The 5,642-nt window shown below is 46.3% G+C and overlaps 1 long non-coding RNA gene across 1 annotated transcript; it reads left to right on the top strand.

Annotated features, from left to right (window-relative positions):
- The first annotated feature begins 245 nt into the window (after positions 1 to 245).
- On the top strand, positions 246 to 5,368 carry LOC141476710 (uncharacterized). The gene is made up of 4 exons (XR_012463681.1): positions 246 to 495; positions 1,669 to 1,857; positions 2,342 to 2,538; positions 3,875 to 5,368. It is a non-coding gene; the product is annotated as an uncharacterized lncRNA (long non-coding RNA).
- The last annotated feature ends 274 nt before the right edge of the window (positions 5,369 to 5,642 follow it).

Raw genomic sequence — 5,642 nt, 5'->3', positions numbered from 1 at the left:
AGCATTCTAAGCCAAAGGTAAAAGTACACGGTGAAGAAGACTATGAGCCTTCCTCCAGAAGACCCCGGCCCACGACCACTGGGCGACAGTACGCATGCGGCAAGGGGAGGAGACTTATGGTAATGAGTTCCTAGAAATAATTAGAATAGTAACGCCTTTTCTTAGAATTAATTATAATAACCCACCCCACATTAATGAATATGTATGCTTTTCATCATAAATAGATGCTTGTTTTACGAGCCGGTGTGCAAGTTAGGAGGAGAAATCCCCCTTGCACCCGGTGCCGCAATAAACATACCTGCTTTATAACTCTATTCGAGTTGTAGGGTTTGTTTCCGCGCGTCAATTTGGCACCCCAGATGGGACCCCCTCTGTCCGGCTGCGGGGCCTGCTGAGGATGGGACTCCTCTGGGCGCCCCCGAGATTTCTCGGAAGGACTCCCCCACTCATCCAGATCACCGCGGGGACAGACAAGGACCATCTACTGTGGACCAGGTATGTTTAGGTTTTTCTTAAGGGGGACCTGTAAGTCGTGAGGAGATGTCCTACGCGTGGTAAAGAGTCGGCGTGCTCGCCCCAGGGTATGCTCAAGCTTGGGCTAACGGTCGGGTTATGCTTGTGTGGGATCCCTCGGTTTTGGTTTTTGTGTTAGTGGGTGGAATTGTAATACTGTTGGTTACTTGTTGTATTTGTCATAAGGTACCACTACCGTGTTATTGTCTAATATAAGGTGGAAATTATTGTATGAGTGAAATGAGTGATTGAGACGCGGCACTGCTGCGGAGCGAATGTGGAGTTTTGATCCGCGGTTCTGTGTTCTCCGCGAGGAGAGCGGCCGGAGACAAACAAAGCGTATGACAGACTGTAAAGAAACATTGTGTGAACCAAATATTGAGAATATTGAGTGGCAGTGTCTTGGACATTCGGATAACGTTTGTGATCCTATTTTTATCTTAAAGTGCTTTGCTTGTAATACGGAGGTTTGAGTAGATCAGGAGGACGATTTTTGGTGTCCACAGTGTGGTAGCTGGACTGAGTGGGAAAAGATCGAGCGGGCGGGAGAGTTGAAACAAGTAATCTGTGGAGACATAGCCTACCCCTGGAGATAAAGGTAGCGACAGGGATATAGCTGTACCATTTCCCGGGAGGGAAACAGGAATAACACCCAGGTGACACACGGAGATCAGGGTCACCTCTTAACCAAGGGGGTAAGGAGGACATAAAATGGGCAATAATCAAGGAGGTGAGATACTGAAAGAGTCCCCTAGGGTGTATTTTAGCACACTGGAAGGAGATCGGAGGCTCACCAGGTGGCAGCGTGGACAAGAAAACCTTAATTAAATATTGTAATCAATGGTGGCCCCTTTACAAGTTAGATGATCAGAGAGCCAACTTTTATTTGCATTCGAATGGGAAAACCCAGAATCTGGAAGGAAAACACAGCTTACATGGACTGTGCTACCACAGGGCTTTAAAAATAGTCCAACACTTTTTGGAAATCAGCTAGCCAAAGATTTAGAACAGTGGAAACGCCCGCCTGGGACAGGAGTGGTATTGCAGTATGTGGATGATATATTACTCGCCACTGACACCAGAGAAACGTGCATAGAATGGACTGTGAGCCTGCTAAATTTTCTTGGACTTAATGGCTATAAAGTTTCTCCACAGAAGGCACAGATAGCCCAGCAGCAAGTGACCTATCTGGGATATGAAATAACCGCAGGCCAACGGACACTAGGGAAGGAGAGGAAAGAGGCCATTTGCCAGACACCTCGACCACAGACGCCTAAGGAACTTCGGACCGTTCTAGGAATGACAGGATGGTGTCGTCTCTGGATATATAACTACGGACTCTTGGTAAAGCCGCTATACGAGTTATTAAAATCTAACTCAAAGAATATTGTGTGGAATAAGGAAGCGGACAGAGCCTTCCATCAGTTAAAAAAAAGGTTAATGGAAGCACCTGCCCTGGGATTACCCGATACTACTAAACCTTTCTGGTTGTTTTCCTATGAAAAGCAAGGAATGGCCTTAGGAGTCCTAGCTCAGAATCTGGGACCCTATCGAAGGGCGGTGGCATACTTCTCTAAACAGCTCAATGGAGTAAGTAAAGGGTGGCCTAGCTGTCTCCGAGCAGTGGCAGCAGTGGTAATAAACATCCAAGAGGCCCATAAGTTCACCCTAGGCCAGAAAATCACAGTTATGGTATCACATACCGACTCAGCAGTACTGGAAGTAAAAGGGGGGCATTGGCTTTCACCTCAGAGGTTTCTTAAGTACCAGGCTATCCTGATAGAGCAAGATGATGTAGAAATAACAGTAACTAATATTGTCAATCCAGCCTCTTTCCTCAGCGGAACCAAAGGAGAATCGGTGACCCATGACTGCTTGGAAACAATCGAGGCGGCGTACTCCAGTCGACCAGACCTGAAAGAAGAACCATTAGAGGATGCAGAGGATTCCTGGTTCACCGACGGGAGCAGCTTCATTCAACAGGGGATACGCAAAGCTGGCTATGCGGTAACCACCACAGAGAAGGTAATAGAGTCCAAAGCCCTGGCCCCAAATACATCAGCCCAAAAGGCTGAGATAATAGCACTAACCCGAGCCCTGGAATTAGCCAAAGGAAAATGAATAAATATCTGGACAGACTCTAAATATGCTTTTGGGGTGGTGCATGCTCACGGGGCGGTCTGGAGAGAAAGAGGACTCTTATCTACACAAGGGAAACACATAAAACATGCTGAAGAAATTCTCAAGCTCTTAGATGCAGTATTACTGCCTACCAAAGTGGCTATCATGCACTGCAAAGCTCACCAAAAAGGGAATACCACTCTGGAACTGGGCAACGCACTGGCGGACCGAGAAGCCAAAAGAGCAGCAGAGTTGGGTAATGCAGAGGTACAATCCTTGGTCCCAGATGGTAAGATACAAATTGACGATGAACCTAGATATTCTAGGGACGATCACAAATTGATCAAAGACTTAAATGGGAAAATTGAAGGGAAATGGGCCAGAACCCCACAGGGAAAAATAATAGTGCCTTTCTCGTTACTATGGGCTGTAGTCATGGCAGAACATAAGAAATCCCATTGGGGAACAGAGGCACTTTACAGATACCTGAGTAGGCTAATATGTGCTCGGAATCTATATGCCACTGTCAAACAAGTCACTCAGCAGTGTGAGGTATGTTTACAGAACAACCCTAGGACAGGTCCCAGAGTCCAGTTTGGCCAAATAGGGAAGGGAAACTATCCGGGACAACAATGGCAAATTGATTTTTCAGAACTTCCAAGAAAAGGGGGGTTTCGATACCTATTGGTATTAACTGATACCTTTTCAGGATGGCCAGAGGCATTTCCCTGCCGAACCAATAAAACGAGAGGAGTCGTTAAAGCATTGTTGCAAGAAATTATACCAAGATTTGGGGTTCCCGCAGTGATTTCCTTGGACCGAGGATCTCATTTCACTGCAAAGGTTGTTTCAAAAGTAAGCAGATTATTGGGTATAGATTGGCAACTTCACACCCCATACAACCCACGATCGAGTGGTCAGGTAGAAAAGATGAATCATTGTGAAGCTAGGCCAGGAAGCTAACTTGGCCTGGCCTCAGTCATTACCATTAGCCCTTCTCAGGATAAGAACAAAACCCAGAACCAAAGAAGGTTTGAGCCCCTTTGAAATACTATATGGGAAACCATATAGTATACAAGACGGGACATCCACAGAGTTGGGGAATGAAATATTGACAGATTACATGATAAATTTACAAAAACAGCTCCGAGGGGTAGAAAAACTGGTTCTGGGAACAAGAGCTCGTGGGCTGGATGGACCAGTACACGAGATCGAACCTGGGGATTATGTATATGTCAAGTCTTTTACAGATTCACCACTGAAGCCAAAGTGGGAAGGTCCCTTCCAGGTACTGCTGACCACTCACACAGCCATAAAGATTAAGGAACAAGCCTCTTGGATCCATTGGACTCGAGTCAAGAGAGCTCCAGAACCCCAATGGACATCAACGCAGGCCGGACCCCTGAAACTTCGCCTCCAACGAAAAGATGGACACTAATGACATTAATAGTCATCAACATGCCAGGACTTTGTGTTTCAGGGGGAGGGACATGGGATATGAATACATATTCACGAAATCTGGAAACATTGGTAAGGGCTACTAATCTGTCAGATTGTTGGGTATGTACCACCCTACCCAAAGGATAAATGAAATTGCCTCTATATGGGGTGGCAGCAAGCGATTGGAACAGTGCCAACAGAACCTGGCCCAAATTTTGGGCAAGAGGGGGAAATGAGTTGAACGGCTATTGTGAGTACGATGATAATATCTACCCCTTAGGACCCAGATTTGATTTACAAGGGTTGAAAGAAGAGCTTGTTGTGTTAATTAGCAGTAACAATTGTACCTGGGAACACGGGGAATATAGACGCAGGGGGCCGGTGAATAGGACAATAGCCTGGGGATAGAGCAAGTTCATAGCTAAAACTCAGATTTTGCATCAGACTGCGCAAGATGACACCACATTCGGGTTTTCAGACCTTTGGGAAAAGTTAACCTCGTGGTTACCTAACCTGGCTTGGCTTAAACAACTGTTTATCCTTCTAGTAGCAATACTTGTGTTAGGAATCTTAGTGTGTGCATTAGCTAGATGTCTTATGTGTTGTACCAGGGCGGGGCCAAAGGTGAATACATTCAATGGAAGAAGCATCAGCTCCGTGAACGAGTGGAGTCAGGGAAGTATTTTAGAAATCAAATGGAGAAGGAAAGTGTGTTATAGGCAATTGTAAAAGAATTTACAAAGGCGAAAGAAAAGGGGGGACTTGATTCAGAGAATGAATGGTTAAAGGTCGTTAGTGTAGATTTAGTACAGCCTGGCAAAGAACAGAGCTCGGAGCCCAGGAGCCCAGCATTCCAAGATAAGGAGCTGGCCTTGTGTATAAGATAGCAGGAACAGCCTGCATGCTAAGGAGGAACCCAATTGTCTGGGTAAAGTGTCCATCTGGTCAGGACCAGTTTTGCGGTTTGGGGTCCAGCCAGCCCAGCATTCTAAGCCAAAGGTAAAAGTACACGGTGAAGAAGACTATGAGCCTTCCTCCAGAAGACCCCGGCCCACGACCACTGGGCGACAGTACGCATGCGGCAAGGGGAGGAGACTTATGGTAATGAGTTCCTAGAAATAATTAGAATAGTAACGCCTTTTCTTAGAATTAATTATAATAACCCACCCCACATTAATGAATATGTATGCTTTTCATCATAAATAGATGCTTGTTTTACGAGCCGGTGTGCAAGTTAGGAGGAGAAATCCCCCTTGCACCCGGTGCCGCAATAAACATACCTGCTTTATAACTCTATTCGAGTTGTAGGGTTTGTTTCCACGCATCAGGTCAGAAACAGAAAAAGCGTAGAGGGGTCCCACCTGTGGGGAGGAGTGGACAGGACAGGTGACCCAAACCTGACCAACAGGGGTATTCCATCCCAGCTGCCCCATGCTCAGTATAAAAGCTGAGGGATCAAAGGGTCAGCCCTCTTTCTTCAATGGCCAACGTCCGAAGAGGCCCCTGTTTGTTCATCTGCCCTTGATCCCTATCTGTGTGTTCCTGACTCCAGAGCTGGAATCCACTTG

The sequence above is a fragment of the Numenius arquata genome, chromosome W, assembly GCF_964106895.1.
Source record: "Numenius arquata chromosome W, bNumArq3.hap1.1, whole genome shotgun sequence".
In the NCBI taxonomy this organism is placed as follows: Eukaryota; Metazoa; Chordata; class Aves; order Charadriiformes; family Scolopacidae; genus Numenius; species Numenius arquata.
The sequence above is the reverse complement of the archived record's forward strand: the minus strand, read 5'-3'. Positions and strand labels throughout refer to the sequence as shown.